This window comes from Leptodactylus fuscus, chromosome 1, assembly GCF_031893055.1.
Source record: "Leptodactylus fuscus isolate aLepFus1 chromosome 1, aLepFus1.hap2, whole genome shotgun sequence".
In the NCBI taxonomy this organism is placed as follows: domain Eukaryota; kingdom Metazoa; phylum Chordata; class Amphibia; order Anura; family Leptodactylidae; genus Leptodactylus; species Leptodactylus fuscus.
Window position 1 is genome coordinate 124,660,978 of NC_134265.1, and position 21,561 is coordinate 124,682,538.

Consider the following 21,561-nt stretch of genomic DNA (forward strand, 5'->3'; position numbering starts at 1 on the left):
CGAAACGCGTTGTGTGTGAGTTTGATGCCAATAAATCTGTATTTGCCAATAAGAAGAGCGCAGTTCCTTTTTTGCCGGATTTATCCGGATTGGTCCTTTGTGTATACGCTTATCCACCCATGTGGTGTTAGGAACATGCTGCCTCAACCCGAAGAATAACCCTTCGGCCTCCTTGTAGTGCGATTTCAGAGTTGTGACTTGGGCTCACAACCCTACAAGGTGAGCGTCATTCATCTGTTTAAACGCTCTAAACGCTTGTAAAAATACTACACTACGGTCTGCTTGGTGTCTATATTCCCTTTTGTTTTTGAGATCCATTTCCTGTAAGGATTTCTCGAGCAGAAAACAGAAACCCACAAAGCGGAGAGCAGGCGCAGATGTAAACCCACCCTTAGTGTCAGCTAATGTCTGTTATGATAGGTGTCCGTTTTTTTTTCTTTTAACTGGACACCTTCATAACGGAATCCAATGGTAGTGTGAACCCTGCCTAACTCTGCATTGTGCCATTCCTCTGTTAATCCTTCAAGGAATTTATAAATAAATTGACAACTGGGTGTTAATCTTTTCTGCAATGTGTGGATGGGGTTAGCCAGAATGCCATCCACTTTACAGGTAGTGCAAAATGCAGTGTTTTTGCAAAATGGGGCTCCAGTATTACACTGGGGCCAACATGTTTCGGAAAAGCTGCTTTTTTGTTGCAGATTTTACTACATTATTTTTATGTGGTTGAAGAAGAAATGGGAAATATAAAAGCTTTTATACTTCTCACTGCTGCTAAATTCCATCCTTGCATTTGGCCCTAAAAGCATAGCAAAATCTGCTACAAAAACAGCTTTTCTATAATGTGAAGCCACAGCCTTATATGGTTTCCCAGCAGCAGATATGTTGACTTAAATAATTGTCGCCATATACAGTATGTCCATGTGTTGTCTGCATTTCTTTGGCACATAGTAACTTGCTTACTACCACTATAGCCCTACTCTCTGATGGCTGTAATGGATTACTGACTAAAAATCATGCTGATCTTGTCTTCACTTTTCTTTATCACTTCTCTCCAGATCAATGCAGAAAAGAAGGGACATAGTGAATCCAGGTGTGGATTCTGCATATCTACACTTCTCCATCCATCATTATTCTTTCAATAAGCTAATAGCCCTAATGTGTGAACATTGATTTCCAGGTTGAAGGCGGTGGGTGATTTACTTCTGCTTGTTTCTCTCCAATGAAACTACATTGATTCCAACAAGTACTGCCTGAATGATCTCCCAACTGCGTTTTGGCCATTCTCAATAATGACCAACATGCATAAGCGTAACTTGAGGGGGTGCAGAGGGTGCAGTCGCACCTGGGCCCAGGAGCCTTAGGGGGCCCATAAGCACCAACATCAGTATTGAGATTGCAGCTACCATCTGGCCCATAAGCCAAGGAGACTCACAGATTACCAGCCGGCTTTGCTGTGAACACGGAGCACAGAGAATGGTTGCTGTGTCAGTGAAGTGGGGATTGCTAAGCCACGCCCATGAAAGCTCATCTAAACCCCGCCCCCAAAGCCTTGCTAAGCCTCCCCCACCACTACCGGGATGAACAGCAGCACCAGCGCTGCTAGGAAGATGCGAAAGGTAAGTAGGATACCTTCCCCCCCCCCCTCCCCTACACTACCTACAACCAGCAATCATGCCGGCACTCCGCTAAGGTATTGCCGGCATGACTGCCGGTTGTAATAAGATATCCCCCGAAAATAAGACAGGTCCTATATTTAGGACAACAATTTAATATAAGACACTGTCTTATTTTCGGGGAAACACAGTAGAACAGGCTGTAATTACATCGCATGGCCACTATACAAGTGAGCAATGTTAATGAAAGACTCACTGCGTTTGTATAAGCCCCACGGCTTTCTTAAGTTGTTGTTCATAGGGGCTCTGTGTGTTATAGTCCAATAGATCTCTTATTGATGATCTATCCTGAGGATAAGTCAATAATAAAAATGAGCTGGAATACCCTTTTATTACACTGAGTGGCCAAAAGTCATGGGAAGGTGCCGGATGCGCCATTAATAGCAGGTCACCCCTCCGTGTGCCCTGATAACTTCAACAAGACAACATGGCATGGACTCCACAAGGTGTTGGAAGAGTTCTGGATGGATATTGATCCACACAATCTGCACTGCAGCCCACAATTAGTCCTGTGTAGTTGGTGCTGGGTCCATGGAGCTCTATAGGGTTGAAGTTGGCCAAGAAGGCAGGCCAATCGAGGGACATGAGGTCACTGGTGTGTTCATTAAGCTAGTCCCATGCCACCAATGAGCAATGACATGTTGCATTGTCCTGTTGGTACACAGCATCTCCAACAGGGAACTCCAACATCAGAAGGGGGTGCAGATGGTCTGCCATAAGTTGCACATATCAAGCACTGGTCATTGATCCCTGTGCTCGGACAATGGGGCCCAATTGCCAACATGTGAACACGGCCCAGACCATGATGGAGCCACCTCCCGCTTAGAATCATCCCTGTTCGCATGCAGGATCAATGGCTTCTTGGGGTATATGCCACACTCTCACATGCTCATTGGCTCTGTACAACTGGAATCATGATTAATCAGACCATGCCACATGCCACCAATGTTCCATGGTCCAATGATGATGGTCGCGGGCCCCTGCCAGTCTTCGAGCTCTGTGTTGCGGCATCAGCAAAGGGACATGGGTTGTGCGTCTTCTGTTGAAGCCTATGCCATGCAGTGCTTGGCGTACAGTTCTGGGGTCCTGGGGAAATGGGGTCCTGGCACCCCACATTCAAATTGGTGGCAATTTGACCCACAGTAGCCTGTCAAGAGCTCCGTACGACTCTGCGGAGGTGATGTGATGTCCATTCATCGAACAGTCAAGAAATCTCCTAGGGGAGGCGACCGTGAACGCTCCCTGAAACTCAGGGAAGTATCATGGATTTTTAAATTAAATACTCGCTTATCCTATGGTTTAAATAGGAGAAATGATCTTGCTTACATCTATTAACGACATTTCTGTATCCATAATAAGAGTATGTCTTCACCTGTTTCTCCTACAGCTCATACATTATGTGATGTTTCTCGTGAATGAGTATCTATCGGGGTAATAGGTTATAACTAGGTTTACTGATCAGCGCATTTTTGCACATGCGCATTTACAATCTGTGATGTTTTCGGAGCCATATTTGTTGAGGAAACTGTGGGATGGTTTGTAGGCTACGCTGTGACAAATTTTGCTATTTCAGGATGCCACACTTCTTGTAAATAATGTGGGAGCAACCTAGCACAATGTGTTAGGTGATAACCAGGTTTACTGATGTGCGCATATTCACGCACGCGCATGCATAACTGTGATGTCTTCGGAGCCATATTTGTTGAGGGAATTGTGGGATGTGTTGGAGGCTGCGCTGTGATAATTTTCGCTGTTTTTGGACGTCACTCCTATTGAAAACAATGTGTGAGTAATCTGGCACAAGCGGCTGCATCTTTTTTAGGACCATATATGGTTACAGTTTATTAAGATGAATTGAGAATATCTTGTGAGGGTCCTAAATATATATCCTTTAGTGATATAGGATATTTGGTGTGGAAGGATAACCATGAACATCAATACTTTATTCAATATAGGTGTTTTGATGCAGTACCGCATATATCATGCATTTATGGTTGGGTAAACAGATATTTAAATTTAACATACGGTTTGAATGCTGTCCCTTTTAGCTTGTATTAATAACGTTGGAATTACTCATGGTGTTATTTTCTTTCCTTTTATGTTGGATCATTCATGTCTATGATTTTTTGCTATATTTTATTATTTTGATGTGTATGTGGTTGTAAATCGTGTGTGTTTTGTCTTTACACATATGTTGGTGTTGATTTTTGTAATCATGTTTATTGGTCACACATGAGTTGCAAGGTTTAAAAGGATCATTCAGTCTTAGTAACATCAGACTATGATTAAGAACATTTAGTTTGAAACGCGTCAGTCTGTAACCATCACGTTTCATGTCTGAACTTTTTCCTTGGTGCATACTCATATTATAATCATGATTATTTAATAAAGCAAAGAAAATTTTTTTATCTGGAAAAAAGTCTGCTGGATCTTCCTTCACTTTCGTTGGATATTCCCTCAGACATCGAACACTCATGGTCGTCCAGTGCGCCGGTTTACGCACTGCCAACATTGTCTCTGCGATATTGCAGATCCACCCGAGAAACTGTTAACCACGGAAACCCACACAACTTCCCGTGACTTTTGGCCACTGAGTATATTACATGCAAACAATATATACTGTGGCACGACCAAAGAGCATCATGTTGCCCTCATGGGTATGTTGTGACTTCAGCTTTTAGTCACAAAATAATATGCACTGCTCAATCTTTTTTGCTGCTAGAAGATAACCCATTTAACATTGACTCTATAGGTAAATGGATGGCCATCAGTTTACAACTGTTCTTAGCATTTGGCTTTATTTCTGTAAAACTAATCAGTTAAAATGATGATCAAAACGTCCCTTTAGTCTCTTTGCACTGTAGTGTAGGCGACAGGAGAGGTGAAAGGTCATATTTAATGATAGACTCAAAATGGCTTCAATAAAAATACACTGTTATTATATGGTCCCTGTCTATACAGGGCAATAAGGTAATCTAAAAAATAGTAAAAGGACGTGCCAATGGAGTCCGAGTTTGCTTTACCTGGGATTGTCTAAATCGTTGTTAGGGAAGTATATCTAAGAGCTGTATAATTTGGTTTGGGGTTGTGTTACAGACCAGCAATAAAGGGTAGGCCCCCAATTAAATATTAATTTAGTCTGTTAAATATTACAAACAATAACACTTTTAATTGAAATACATATATAAGAATGGTCCTGTGTCTAAAAATTGCTATTATCTATTTGTCATGATACCTCATAGTGTTCGGTTGGTTCCCTCACATAATGAGCCACATGATGTTTATAGGTTTTGCGAAAATCTATGTGGACCTTTTGAGCTACCAATATTCAATGCATTAGATAGACGCTCTGTGATACCATTAAAACAACTTTGCAGGTCACTGTAACAAGTAAATACAGCAATATCTAGACACGGTAAAGTTTTGCCAATTTGATATCCTATACAATACATGGTCTATAACATATTTAATCAATACCATGTTAAACATAGTAAAAAGCAAAAAAAAGTTATTTATTTCCACAAAGAGAAGGGGTAAATTGATGGGTAACATGAGAGGAATTATAGTTATGTATGTGTTAGGGAAGTACTAGATGACAATTCCCCAGAAGCTGCTGGAGAACCCTGGAGGAAGGGACACAAGAGACAGTGAACCCTAAGCTGAAGCCCCCAACTGTCCCTTCCTATTGCCAGGCCCTATCCTATGTAATAAGCGGCAACCACGAAGACGGTTCCTTCCTGTATATGCGACACACAAAACGCAAACAAGACGGACAACAATAAAGGGAGGTCAGCTAGCCAAGGGTCTGGTAACAGTTGAGAAATGCAGTATAAAATCGTAATCCAAGAGAAAAGTCAAAGGTAAGTCAAAGATCAATAATAAGAGTTTAGGTAACAGGTAAGCAAGAGAAATGCCAGCATGCACAGGGCAATAGCAAACACCAATGTGAATGTGAGCAAACAATAAATAGGAAGGAAGAACCTACCCCAGACCTGATAGGAAGAGAGGCTGTCAATCACACAGTGCAACTAAAAACTTTAAGCAAATTATCAAACTGCACACGCCTCCTGCACCGCAGCACGCGAGCAGAGGGTGGCGCAGAGACCTGAACAGGCAGAGATGTTACAGTATGATAATTACAAGAGGTAAATGCGTTATGAGATGGACAGCATAAACACACTGAAGAATTATATATACGTTACATAGTAAAACCACAATAAGAATAACAGTAAAGAAAACACATCCCACTGCAAGAAAAGTATCAAAAAGACAACATAGGGATCGGGACCCACCATGCCAAAAACATGTTTCACTCTGTAAATTTTGTTAAATATGAAAAAATATCTGGGATGATAAGATAAAGTAAGTCAGCATTCTTTTTTTGTATTTTATCACATGGTATCCTGTTCTTTGTGCAAATTCTTGTTTTCTAATTCTTTCTATACAGCAGGTGAAAGTGCCTGTTACGTCTCCATTGTGTAGACTGATGGACAGATGGATATAGTACTGTAAGTGCTTCCTCATAGGGTGTATAGAATAGCATTGCCAGATAATGAGAACATAAACCTATAGACACTCTGTCCAGTCTAGTTGTAACAAGGTGACTCAGCAAAAGAAAAATGACACCCCAGGGCTTTCATCCAATGCCCTTCTTCCTCCTCTATTATTTACGATCCATAATTCCTAGCAAATAGCCGGCTGTTTATTTCAGCTCATTCATAATTGACCGGTTCAGAACTAAATCCAGGCCTCTCTTTAGGACACCACTGCTTTTACTGAGTTTTGTTTTTAGCTTTCGCACTCTTTCTCCCTAGTGTACTATAGGGGAGGACCAAGCTCATTTCATTTCTGGTTTGTGATGGTCCATTCGGTGGTTTGCCGCAGTAATCAATTGGTTCATCAGTTCTAGAACCCGGTGACCACAAATTATATCAATCGCTTATATTTACAGCCTGATACTGTAAAACCATTCTAAGTCTGTGTTGAGCAGACCAAGGTCCAAAACAGAAAAAAAAAGTTAAAGGATATTTCCTTCAAACGTGATCTAATGTTAGTGGAGAACAGATGAGATGGGAACTAACTGACTCCCACAATGGCGTCATTATTATCTGTGGTCTGCTTGGTTGATAATTTTAACTGTGTTCCTCCAGTGACACTCAGTTATATCTGTCTACCTTCACTTATATAGAACACAAAGCAGTAAGCAGCTCTCTAAAGGTACATGGTGGGTGCCAGCAAATGCAGCCTGATCCAATATCGTAGATACTCCAAATAAACAAAAAGAAGTTGTAGGACTGCAAAGAAAATCCAGTAAAAAACAAGTATAGTCTTACTGGCCCATATAAGTGCAACTGGACTGAAAAAGGCTAAAAAAAATGTTATTTGTTTTTCAATTCTATAAAGACAGATGTATTAAAGTTATTGCCTCAGTAAATACTTAGTGCCATTTACCAAATGATTTAACGCATCCTTATTGGTCTTAGTCAAAAAGCACCAAGGATTGGACCTCAAAGACTTTATAGAATTTATCAATGACAAGTTCATGGTATACAATAGAAAAATGCCATAAATGCTATATGGACAACACAATTACATATTAGAGCCCTAAGCCCTGATACTGAAAAGCATTACACTAGATACATACTAGTGTCCATCCCTATGCAGACCTGAACGACGAAGAGTCCTTCCACTAAAAAAGCTGTTACCTGCAGACACTGGGTAAAACCAGTGGAAAGAAAAGTCCTCCATGCATAACTAAAAAACTGAGACGTGCCTCGCGGGTTGCAGAACACCTCTGGAAGAAAAGCCACTCCAAGGAGGATTTCCTCAGGTACAAAGAAGCAGTTCTCTCATTTAAGAACGCACTCACCTCCGCAAAGCAGGTCTACTTCACCACACTCATATCTTCACTCTCTCACAACCCCAAACAGCTATTCTCCACCTTCAACTCCCTCCTCCGTCCTCCCGCCCCTCCTCCGACATCACTTATCTCAGCTGACGACTTTGCCTCTTACTTTAAAACTAAAATTGACACCATCAGAGACAGTCTCACCCTACTCCCCCGACAACCCCTCTACCCAACTACTTACTGTTCCTCATCCCTGACCTGCTTCTCCTCCATAACTGATGAAAAACTCTCCTCCCTTATCTCCAAATCCCACCTCACCTCCTGCGTGCTCGACCCAATTCAGTCACATTTCATCCCCAAACTCGCTGAAGTCATTACTCCAGCCCTAACCCATCTCTTCAATCTATCCCTAACCAATGGATCCTTCCCCTCAGCCTTCAAACACGCCACTGTCACTCCTATACTTAAGAAACCATCCCTTGACCCGTCCTCTCCTGCCAACTATTGTCCCATCTCTCTGCTCCCGTACCCCTCAAAACTTCTTGAGCAGCATGTCCACTCAGAACTTTCCTCCTATTTTTCATCCAACCTGCTCTTTGACAGACTTCAGTCAGGCTTCAGACCCTGGCACTCCACTGAAACTGCCCTAACAAAAGTCACCAATGACCTGCTAACCGCCAAAGCCAAGCGCCATTACTCTGTCCTCCTCCTCTTCGACCTCTCCTCTGCCTTTGACACAGTTGACCACTCCCTCCTGTTAGAAATTCTCTCATCCCTTGGTATTTCAGACCTGGCCCATTCCTGGATCTCCTCATACCTCACCGACCGCACATTCAGCGTCTCCCACTCGCACACCACCTCCTCACCTCGTCCTCTCTCTGTAGGTGTCCCCCAGGGCTCCGTCCTAGGACCCCTCCTGTTCTCCATCTACACCCTTGGCCTGGGCCAACTCATAGAATCTCACGGCTTTCAGTACCACTGCTATGCCGATGACACCCAAATCTACATCTCTGGACCAGACATTACCTCCCTGCTGGCCAGAATTCCAGATTGTTTAGCAGCCGTAGCCTCCTTCCTCTCCTCCCGCTTTCTCAAACTCAACATGGAGAAAACAGAGTTTATCATCTTCAGCCCATCCTGTATGGCCCCACCACCTGACCCATCTATCAAAGTTAATGGAACCACAATTACCCCTGTCCCACAGGCCCGATGCCTTGGGGTAACCCTGGACTCTGACCTATCCTTCAAGCCACATATTCAAGCCCTCAACACCTCCTGCCGCCTCCAACTCAAGAACATCCACCGAATTCGCCCCTTCCTCACCCAGGAAACTACCAAGATGCTCGTCCAGGCCCTCATAATCTCCCGCCAAGACTACTGCAACACCCTTCTCCATGGACTCCCAGCTAACACCCTCGCCCCCCTCCAGTCCACCCTAAACTGTGCTGCTCGCTTAATCCACCTCAGCCCCCGATCTTCATCAGCTGCTCCCCTCTGCCAGTCCCTCCACTGGCTACCAATAGCCCAGCGAATTGAGTTCAAGCTACTAACGCAAACATACAAAACCATCCACACCCTGTCCCCTCCATATATCTCTGACCTCATCTCCCGCTACCTGCCCACACGTAACCTCAGATCCTCCAATGACCTCCTACTCCGCTCTGCCCTCATCCGCTCCTCACACAACCGTCTCCAAGATTTCTCCCATGCATCCCCCATACTCTGGAACTCCTTACCACGACACATAAGGCTGACCCCCACAATCACAGGATTCAAGAAGGCGCTGAAGACTCATCTATTCAGGAAGGCTTACAATCTCCGATAACACTATCACCGCACTGCCATCTGTACAGTCTCCCCCTCTCCTTCTGTCTCTACCCCCTTCCCCCATAGATTGTAAGCCCTCGCGGGCAGGGCCCTCTACCCCACTGTGCCAGTCAGTCATTGTTAGTATTATATCTACCTGTATATTCTGTGTATTGTATGTAACCCCCAAATGTAAAGCACCATGGAATTAATGGTGCTATATAAATAAATAATAATAATAATAATAATAATAACCTTTCTCTCTGCCAATTTTACACAGAATCTGCCACTGAGTCTCCTATGGAGACTTCAACGCAGATGTGAACCTAGTTAAGCTTAGCCTAGCCTAACCACGTGCATTTTGCAGTTGTAGCTATTAGCAGGTGGATCATCTATCTCTGTATAACTGAGGCACACCAAAGATAAGAATTGCACAGTGTTTGGAAGAAAATGGACCCAGCCTCCAATCTTTACAAGTTAATCCTGTGGTCTACTAAGACAAGATATTTCGATATTAGAGCATAATGTTCGCTGAGCTTTCTCAACACATTTGGTTTGCCAGTGCACTCTCAATTCTGGAGCACTGTTGGGTTATTTTTTGCATCTCTGTGCTGTACCATGTCTCAGTTATTCTTCATGGCAATGTATAGATAAAACAATATAAAAAATAAAACATTATAAATAACTTGGTGTCACCATTCCCCTTAATTGTAGTATTCCGTTTCTTCTTGACTACTGTTGCTGTTTGCAAACACTTGCTTCTGCTTTGAGTCTTTTTCTATTACAAAACTGAACTCTTTATAGCAGAGAAAATTTTGTATACAATATTTACTTTTAACAGCCTTAAATTCTATTACGTAATATTACAATTACAAGTTTTGCTTTTAATCTCCCCACAAGACTGCTTAAGATGCATTGATTCCCCAGTAGAATAGACCGCAGTTACTGTCCATAGACAAAGGTCATTCATCTAAATGTGTGACTTCTCAAGTAATGTGTACTGGTACTAATTTAGTTCTCCATTAGCAAATGAAATGATTTGACACTTACACCAGTTTTTCGGTCTTCAGTTGCTGGTGTGGTGTCAGGATAAATTACATAGCAAGAAGACCTCGCATGTAAGTATGAGCAAATTACGGCCTGGTTTTCATTAACACCCTTTTACGTGTTTATACTATTAACAGGTAACTGAGATCCTGGTTGAAAATCTTATCCTGCATTTTTATTATTCTTACGTTTCTATACTCCTAATTAAGATTAGGCGACATGTTGAGGAAACACAGTGGACAACTGTTACGTACAAAAACGCAGTAAAAACACAGCGTTTTTACAGCTAAAATTAAAATCTTTCAATTTTCAAAGATGCGTTTTCCACGCAATTTTTTTTCAGTAATGTATGGATGAGATTAAATGTGGGGACTGAAAACACACCATGTTTTTATGTTATACAAACTTTTTAAAGATTTTTTTGATGATTTTAATTTAATTCTTTCCTGTCACAATCAATATGTAACAAAAAGTCTAAATCCTGTAATTTTCTGCTTCCATTCACCTCTTTTACATCAGAGACAGGATTACAATAGAAGATAATGCCTGTATAGATAACACCATTGCCCCATCAATAGATGATGCCACAGTCTATTTATTCTCCCTTCGTGCACAGAGCAGGTCTAGATAACTCTCCTATAGACCCCAATAAATCGGCTCCAGTCTATTGCTGCCTATGGCCATGAGACTACTGTAAAGCATATCACTAACTGGTGTTAACAGAGCAAAAGAGAAGCTCAGGCAAGGTGGTGACTCCTATAATCATGTACAGAAACTACAAACTACAATCAGAAAATAAAATCACATTAGAAAAAAATCATATATTTAAATAGTTAATATATAAAAATTGCCAATATTTTCCATTTAATTGTACATGCATTGTCACTGCAAAACAGTATTTCTACAATGAAAAATGTTTTGCCCCCTATATGGCCTCATGTGTCACTGACCATTATTATGTCATCACCCCAGTGACATAACATACACAGGTGCTGTGTAGAATTTATGTGTCATACAACTCCCTGATAAATATTGGCTACTAAATATATCCCCAGGGATACGGACAATGTTAGCTACTCCATACCTCCCAACTTTTGAAGAGGGACAAAACGAGCGGCGCGCGCAGCGCACCGTGGCAAAATTGGGTCCGCCCACTTTTATGTTGACTCCGTCCATTCTCATTCATTTTTCATGTGCTCCCACACAGTATAATCCTCCTACAGTCACCCCTAAATTATATGTCCCCCCTCCATCTCTCCCCCAGTTTCATATACACCCTTCATCTGTCCCTAGTTTCATGTCTCCCCTCCATCTCTGTCCCCAGATTCATGTCACCCAGTCTCTGCCCAGTTTCATGCCATTCCCCCACTTCATCTGCCCCCAGTTTCATATAACCCCTTCATCTGCCCAGATGCATGTCCCCCGTCTCTGCCCCATTGTCATGCCGTTCTCCCCCCTTCATCTTCCCCAGTGTCATGCCGTTCTCCCCCCTTCATTTGCCTCAGTGTCATGCTGTTCTCTCCCCCTTCATCTGCCCCAGTGTCATGCCGTTCCCCCCCCTTCATTTTCCCCAGTGTCATGCCGTTCTCCCCCCTTCATCTGCTCCATTGTCATGCCGTTCTCCCCCTTCATCTGTCCCCAGTTTCATGGGCCCCCTACATTATGTTCCACCTTAATGTTTAACACAAACAAACACTTACACTCACCTTCCCTCGCTCCCCCGCCGCTCTCTCCGCAGTCTCACTCATACACATAGTTGTAGATACGATGTGACGTCATCACATTGCGACTACAAATGCCGGAGCACAGCGTTAAAGCAGGAGCTGAACTGTCCTACGGACGCCGATGAGTTGAAATCGGGACATACCTCCTGCCGACCGGGACTGTGGGACAAGATACCGAAATCGTGAGTGTCCCGCAGAAATCGGGACGGTTGGGAGGTATGGCTACATTAATATTAGTACGATCAGTGTTCCTCTTTTTTTGAGTTTTTGCTGCATAAGACTCGGTCATTCATTAAAAATAGGCTTGAATTTTTTCATTTATGAACATTAGTTACATACATGTTACAAAAGCCTCCAGGGATAGTGAATTTATATACTAGTAGGTTCACGTTAGTGTTTGAGTTTCTGTCCGCTTGGGGAACAAACGGAAACCTAATCCACTTAAAATTGTGGTTATCCGCTGAGACCTATAATGGGGTCTTTGGGGTTTCCACCCTAAAAGCGGAATGGAGAACAGAATCGCAGAGACAGGGCACATGTGTGAACCTAGCTTTAAACTAACACTAGTGAGGTTGGTGCCTATGTGTTATAATTGAGTCTTGAGAGGGGAAATAAGACTAAGACTAGATCTTTAAAAATTCATTTTAAAAAGTGTTAAAAAATAAATCCTACAGTGTAGGGTTTATAAACAGGATTTTTGTTGCCACTAGCTACCATCGATTCACTTATAGCCATATCTATTCCCATAATTTTAATAAAACCCAGCCTTTGTAGTGTCAGAGATCTAGAGCAGGGTTCCATAAAATCCTAGGAACCCTCAGACATTTTAAGGTAAGCTGTACTTCCAGTTCATGACAAACCTTGAACCTTGAAGATCTTAATCTAATTTTAATCAAAATATTTTAAAAATTGTGATCTCTATAACTAAATGCATTACATACGTCCATGAATGCAATGAATCACAGTGGGCTGCAAAAAAAAAGAAAGGACAATCTTTTTTACCTTCCACTACAATACTGGCTTAGCAAATGAGTCTCCATTTTTCTCCTAGACTCATACAAAATATCATAAATAATAATAATAATAATAATAATAATAATAATGATAATACTATATTAGCACCAGTCTTGTAAGTTTTCATGCTATAGCAGCAGTCAGTCATATCAGTACCCGAACAATAGTATCAGGACTACCAGTCACAGGGTGTATGTAAGTGTATGAGATGACGCACATTAATACATTTTAATATGAAGCCAGCTTATCTTCATAGATCCGGCTATTCTCACCCAAAGTGATCATTATCAATAAGGTAAGCTATGGTCAGCCATATATTTCCCCTGCAGCGACATATGACTATAAATGCTCAGGTGTTATTCATTTGTAAATATCCATGTGTTAGACGCCCCTTTCCCCAGGGCACGGGCCAAACTCTGCCTATAGGTAAATTAGACCCAGCTATTGATAACAATCATAGTCAGACATCACATCCTATGTCATTAAAGGGGTTGTCTACTTTCAGACCAATATTGAGAATCAAATGCTATTGCTTGCTTAAAGGGGTACTCCCACGTCGCATACTCACCCGTCTTCGTTCCTCTAAAATCTTCTGTCTTCCGGCTTTGTTTCGTCATTGGTGGGCGGGGTCACATATGCAAAGCCAAGCGGCGAGATGCCGCCGGCCCTGCGTGCGCGCTCATACACCAGTCTACCCTTCACAATGCAAATACAGACCCGACACCCTGCGGGTCTGTATTCACATTGTGAAGGCTAGACTGGTGTATGAGCGCGCACGCAGGGCCGGCGGCATCTCGCCGCTTGGCTTTGCATATGTGACCCCGGAGCGGCGGAACAGCATCGCTTCTGCCACTGCTGTCTTCATGCAGGGCAGAAGCATAGTGATGTGCCTGTGCCGGCGTCTAACAGTCCCCAGCATCCGCCTATTACAGCGGATGCCGGGGAGTTAGACGCCGGCACAGGTTAAGCCAGCAACATCGCTATGCTTCTGCCCTGCATGAAGCCAGCAGCGGCAGAAGCGATGCTGTTATTCCGCTCCACCGCCCCCCCCTCCCCCCGGAATAACAGCATCGCTTCTGCCGCTGCTGGCTTCATGCAGGGCAGAAGCATAGCGATGTTGCTGGCTTCACCTGTGCCAGTGTCTAACCCTGTATTGGCGACCCCTTCCCCCAAAGGGTAAACTACCACCCCCCCCCTCCAGGCTCGCTCCCTGCACTTAGCTCCTCCTCCCTCCCCCTGAGAGCAGGCAGATACATCACTTGACTCAGGAGCAGCTAGGTCAGGGCTGTGGCCACAAAAAAATGAATAAAGTGAGATAGTGGCCAAACAAAGCAATTTTGCTGAAGCATTGTATTTAGGAAAAGTCTTACATTCACATTAATAAGCATTATAGATAGAATCCTTGTGATGGGACAACCCCTTTAATGAAAAGCTATACAGTTTTTTAATATATGTTCTATATCAATTCCTCATGGTTTTCTAGATCTCTGCTTGCTGTCAATCATCATTTTTGCAAAAACTGCAAACATTTTTTACTGTGAATTTTGCAGGTTCATATAGAGTACTTGAGCAAAAAACTGTGGAAAAAAGTCAAAAACACATCATTTAAAAAAAAAATAAAAGCTTAAAAAATTTACCTAATTCCTGAAGCACATTTTTTTCAGTCTCCAAAAAACTCTGTGTAAACATACCTTAACTGTAATGAGCTGTGCACTTGTGTGTTCATCACATGATCATGGTCTGTATATCACGTGCCCATGGACTGAATATTATCCACTGGTAGTAAGTAGAATAAATGACAGCAAGCAGAGATCTAGAAAAATGTGAGGAATTGATACAGAAAGTATATTGGGAAATTTTACAACTTTTTAGTATACAAACATTTACATTTGTCATTTGCAAATATTGGTCTGAAACTTAGCAAGCCCTTTAATCACTTAGGACACAGTTTAGCTTATCCTGTGTATAAACTCAGCATATTACATGGAAAGGTCAGCTCTCTTACTGACTCCCAATAGAGATAACAGAGATGGTTTATCATACTCTCTGTCTTACTGTATACACAGCACTGTGTATCTACAGGTCAGAAAGCAGCCATGTTGCTTCCAGTCTTGGCCTCAGTGGCTATGTGATCACTGGGTAGTGGGTAGCTGCAGGAGCAGACTCTGAGCTCTGCAGTCAATGTTAGGAGGTTTCCATCTCCATCTCTCTGGAACCGGGTCTACTATATCATCCCACCTACAGGAGAAATCAGCAATTTGAAACAATAAGTTAATTTTAAACTATCCCCCCAAAGTTTATTTAGACTTAGGGAGGGCACAATGTGTGAATAATTGAAAACAAAAAATTTAAATAAAAAAAAAAAGAATGCTACCATCAGCCCACATCACAGCTTATAGGACCACCCCCAGCAACACAAAATGTGTTTTGCCAACATAAAAATAGCCATAAATGGGACACAATTAAAAGTGTACATACATTTTAATAGCACTTTGTGCTATCAAAAAAGAAGAAAACAAAACCAAAAAAACAACAGACAATCCCATTTATTTAAACAATTTCCTGGGTATTAAAAAAAATTGCATAAAACTAAAGCCCTATGTACCACCAAAAATATGCAGTGATACTGGGGTTAAGGTATATATGATGTCCAGGCCCAGGGGTTCGGGATATTGGGGGGAGGTTAAACAGCACAGTTGAGGCTGTGACAAGCAGCAGGGTCCCAGAAGGCTCTGACTTAGGACTTTTTGTAAAGCTACACCACCTCTACCAATTCAAGTTCTTAGCATGTATTAGGTGCCACCCCACTGATTCTCACCTGTACCCGATGCTCTGGTGCCTCCCTGCACAGTCTGGTCTTGCAGCTCCATTGTTGTCTTCCGGTGGAAATACTGACCACATATGACAACTGAGGCCAATCAGAAGAAGAAGGGCACTGGGGATGTCTCTACCTGTGATGTTGCCGGTTCTTTTCCAGATGCCATTGTGGACATTGATTGGCCTCACCAGTCACGTGACTGTAGAGACCAATCAGTGGTCTAAAGAAAGCATTCTATCCTAAAAGGTGGTGAGAAAGTGTTATTCTGTCTTAGATGTCTATACTAAGTGAAGTACTATAACATCTTAGGACAAAAGTGTTAGATTTACAGATGCATCAAGTTTATCAAGTATAATGATAAGCCAACCTTCTAAAATGTATTGGGGTGTTCTGAATCTCCCCAGGACATGAACTGCCAGCATACAGTGAGTCAGAAATAGGCATAATCTGGTTTAGGATGCATTCACATTACATTTGCCATATGTGGTCCCAGTGTATATTGTATGTCAGACACATCTATAGTGTCCTGTTCACCCAACTGAGGCTAAAAGAGTGTTTCATTGGCCTCTGTTGGGCCAGTATACATTGTTTGTATATAGAATAGGGTAGTCAACTATGCTATTTTATATATAATCATCCATTTAATAAACCTTCCAAGCAGTGTGCAATGTTATAAGACAAGAATATTACATCATATATATCCTACGTGTTGGAATGTAGGAGGCATCAGTCAGAGGCATATACTGAGAAATCCCTCCAATCTATACCAAAAATGTAAACTTCAAGCATTGTGTCAGTATTTACTTACTCTCTTCTAGAAGGGAAGGTAGAAGTGGCATGAGGCAAAGCCAATGAATACTGTAAAGCTGAGAGTTAGGTTAGGGCAAGGCAGAAATCATTTTCTTGTGTCTACTGGAGTTCCTCTAATATTATTTCAATTATATTCAATAAGTCAAAAATAAAAATCTTCCTCCCTTTTAAGATATGTTCATGATGGTGAAGTCGGAGGTGTCTAAGTTATTATTACAGCCTTTCGTATTGAATATTTTTGTTTTAAATGTAGAATCCATTTTACGCCTACCATAAAGATTGCTCCAATAAGCATGTGAGTATGAAAGGTCATTGGGGATCATAAACTAACAAAAAATATCCATTAAGACAGTGGTACAGGACTGTAATATACATTCGGTTTCCAGCATATGTTTATTGTCTGTCTTCCCGGCTCACAATAGTGAAGACCCCTCTGTATCCATTTACCCTACAGCATAGCTTCCCTCCTGCCACTTTGCTTCATAGCTTCATCGACACCCCTGGGTTTTTTACATTTTCTCTTCAGGCCCTGCTGTGAGAAGATGTCAGCTTGTAAAGAAATGCAGTTGTCATTCGTTTTTTGTATCACTGTCGTAGAAGTATAGAGCCATAAGTCCAATGAACTGGTTGAATAAGGTCTAGATATCTTGCTATTCAGCATTTAGAACTCCTTGTAAGAAAGGACCATGCATTGCATGTATAATATTTCCCAATCAATCATGACTTTCAGTAATAATTTTTGATAAGACTTTCAATCTGTATCCAACATGTTGCACTTCTTTCCATCAAAATACTATAAAGCCAATAAAAGCAAACTTACATTTTTATAATAGCATTGCTGTCAAAAAACTCTTCACACCATGGTCTTAGGTTAAGGCGGAAACGCAGTATTTTTTTGTTGCAAATTGTTGTTATTCACAAAAACCTAGCAAATTCTTCAACAAAAAAACTGCCTTTCTGCAACGTGGCGTCTCATATCAATTTAAATTTGCATACAATATAAATAATTTCAAATTCTGCAGAGTTTTAAAAATTTTGTCTAGCCATCTTATTGATGCCAGTCTGCTGTCTTGATCGGTTGCCAATGGATACAACCATATACGTAGGAACTTTCTATGGTCTGGGACTTGTCATAAACTCAGCTATGGTTTCCTTATTGTGGACAGATTATCATGCAGGGACACTACATGTACAAGAAGATAACCCAGTTAAGGAAATCATGGCTGGATTTCTGACAAAATTGTCAGACCAGAAATATCCTGCATTTATGGTTATATACATTGCAACTGATCAAGAAAAAAGTTTGTCGCCACTAAGATGGTTAGATAAAAGATTTAAAACTCTGCAAATTTAAACATGGTTATGGTCATCCCAATATCACTTTGAAGCTGGGGCTCCGCGAAGCGTAAACTCGGTGATTAAGGCTGCGTCAAAATGCTGTGGCAAAAATGGTGGCATTTAACAGTACTTGCATTTGGATGGGATGCTGGATAATCCCATCCAAACATTACAGAAAAAAAAATCTGTTTTTGTAAATTGCAGTTTTGTCAATAATGATTATTATTATTATTATTATTATTATTATTATTATTATTAATAATAATAATAATAATAATAATAATAATAATGATAATAATAATAATAATAATAATAATAATAATAATAAATATTACCTATGTAAGTGCTGCATAGGTATAATATAGGCAGAATGTTTTCCTCTGCAGACTTTCTGTGAAAATCGCTGTGGAAAAAAACCTACATGTCGGGTTTTTCTGTCCGCTTGAAAAGTCGGACATCTTTACAAGCGGACAGTGAAGGACAGGCACGGAGTGCAAAAGAACGCACCCGATCGCCATTTAAATGAATGACAGGTGTCACGGACACAGCTAGTGTCCGCTCCTAATGTCCGTGCCAGATTTTGAATGGACACTAGGAGCAGACACTACCTGTCGGACACTAGCGGTAGTGTGAACGCCCCCTAAGACAGTGAATAATGTAGTAACAGTACAGTGCGGAACATTTTCCTTTACTCCTATGATTTTTCTGCCTGTATAAAATGTATTACATCTTACTATACTATACTCCAGAATCCTCCTCTCTTATAATTTAGTAGTGCTATTTCTATGTTGTTGGATTTTTCACTATCAATGCGCTGGAATTACAGTACAGTACAGTTCTTCTCCCTAACATGCTCTCTCAAAAAATTGTTTCCCACCACTCATGATTTGCAGAAAGACTTTCAGGTAATGCCAGGAGTCAGCTTCAACCATGTGATCTTTCTCCTCTGCCTTATGTTATATATGGCAGCGGCCATTTTAGAAATTCATCTCAGATGAATATCAAAAATTTAAGTTTAGTTAGAAATCTAAATTTGGAAATTTTTTTTGTCAAAGTTGTTTTGTTCCAAATTGATTCGCTCATCGTTAATAATGGAGCAGATTGATTAAGACTGGCATATTCATACACCAAAGTGTGCCATATTTATTAAACTAATAGATTTGGTGCATCTTCAGGCTGTCCTAAATACAGAAACTGAAATTTGAGTAGATTTGCGCTATTTTTTGTCTTTAGAATTTATAAATTTGATGCACACTTCCCCTCCCTACTTAACCATGCTCACTTTTCTCACGACTTTTGAAAGTTGGCAACCAAGTAATATTTATTAGATTTTAGCACGTATGATACGTACAAAATGTTTGATTTTACTAATCTAGAAAAAGGGCTCAAAGTTAATACATTTCCCGCTATAGACAACAGACTTTATAGTGAATGACGTGATAAGGGGATACTAAATGTCAGTGGCTTCATGTCAATGAACCTCCTTGACTTGGCATGGAGGATGCCTATGCCCCTTCCAGTATATCCACTATGACCAAATCAAAGTCTTTTTCATGGATACACTTATTGATGTTCAGAACGAGGTGGATCTAACAAGCTAGGTAAGTCATTGTTTATAAGCTTGGTAGTAGCTCCATCTATTTCCAGCATATATAGCACTCTCAGAGATAACCTGGTGCAGACTCCTTCGGATAGGTTTTTTGGAATTTTAAAGTGATAATTTGAGTCGATGAGGCAGGGAAAAAATTCTTATATGTTTGGCGGGTCAATGAGAAAACTTGCCATAAATATTTTTCTAAAATAAAAAACAGTTCCACTACCAAGTTGCCAAAATGGCCTCATTTTTTGTAAAACCATTGCTTTTCCAATATAATCACTGTGTAAATAGGAAAGAAACAGACAATAATCTTTATTGTTTATATTAAAAAGCATATAAAAGTCATGACAGCATCATATACTATGCTTTAAGCCAATTGAAACTTGTATTTTATCAAACAAACCCAACTTGAATTAAAATGACTCTTCAGATTTTGTCTATAGCTACCCATTATATGCATGCCATCTAAAAACGGAAAGGTTTCATGCTTCTTCTGCAGAATGACAATAACCCTTTAACATTGTCTCTTTAAAAAAGTTAATAACATTTTTTCACCAGAAATCTTAGCACAGTCATGTAACAGGCATGCTCATTATACATCAAGTATGTAGAAGATTACAGAAAGACATGTAAAGTTTTTTTTTAATTCCGCCTTGAAAACATACAATGAATGCTTGTATAAACTATAGACTTCAGAGGAGGTGCACAGTAATATAGGCTTAGTCATGTAGAATGAAGCACAATGGAATGTCTGTAGATATACTGTGTCATGCCAGTCACTTCTACAAAAATAGCTCCCACTGTGTCAACGGTTTTCATTAAAAGCCTTGTACAATTCGGTTGGATACATTTTCATACAGCTGCACCATGCTAAGTTTCCTGAAACTGCACTGAAGGTTTTACTATGCGGATTTATGCTTGGCAAAAGTTCATTATTAACGCTGGGTGGTTTGCTAGTCATAAGATGGATGCTTGTTATGCTATAATAATGATCCTGATTTGTTGTTTTGGCAGCTGCTGCCGTACGGAAAGTCTATATTATGATGTTTCAGCTTTTCCATAATCACCTTATTTCAAAGACTCCTTACACTGGTTATAAACCAATATGCTTTTGTAATTGGGTTTACTGTGATGCTGCAGGCTGCTACTTGTGTGTTTGTCCTCAGGAACATATTTCGTGTAATGTCAAATGAAGTAGACTTCTAAACTAAGGAACGTCACTTTTACATTAAAAGATATGAAATTCATCCAGTGGCTGTACCAGAATATCACTGATGGTTAAGACATTTACCATAGATGAACCTTAGTTCTTAGCTGTTAGCATAGACCAAACATGCTATTTTTACACCCAATGTAAACTAATGGCAATGTCAAAAGAGTACCATTTAACTCAAAGAATAATATAAATGTGTAATGAATCAATGAGCAAGTATACTTATGCCAATATTTCTATTAGTACTCGAATGTATGGCTTCTCAGTCTTTTACTAGTAGGGTCTCATCAGTTGGTACTGGGAACCTGGACTTCACTTTTGTTCATAGTCCATGACAATTTTTTCAAAGTGTTTTCTGAATTCAGAATGTTAAAATATCACTTACATCACTTAGAAAGTGTCTAAAATCAGTTTTCTGGTGGAAATCACACCACAATTCTGGTATATATTTCTAATTTTAGCAATGTTACCAAGGATCAAGGAAGAGTTGAAAAGCAGCTCTAGAATATTCTTACACATGGTTTGCTTGTCAGTAGTTGCAAAGTAGCTTATTTTTGTGTTTTAGATTTATTGTTTCAAATAATGGATGCAAATGTGTACATATTTATTAAAATATTAGGCCTGGATCACAGCTGTATTCCCGGGTTTCCATTCAGGGAGACCGCTTGGG

General features: G+C 40.7%; 1 long non-coding RNA gene across 1 annotated transcript in view; it reads right to left on the reverse strand.

Moving 5' to 3' along the window:
- Nucleotides 1–470: 470 nt before the first annotated feature.
- Nucleotides 471–21,561, reverse strand: part of LOC142206766 (uncharacterized) — a 213,210-nt gene continuing 192,119 nt past the window's right edge. Inside the window, exon 3 of the long non-coding RNA XR_012716884.1 lies at nt 471–493. This is a non-coding gene — a long non-coding RNA (uncharacterized LOC142206766). The remainder of the gene's footprint in view (nt 494–21,561) is intronic.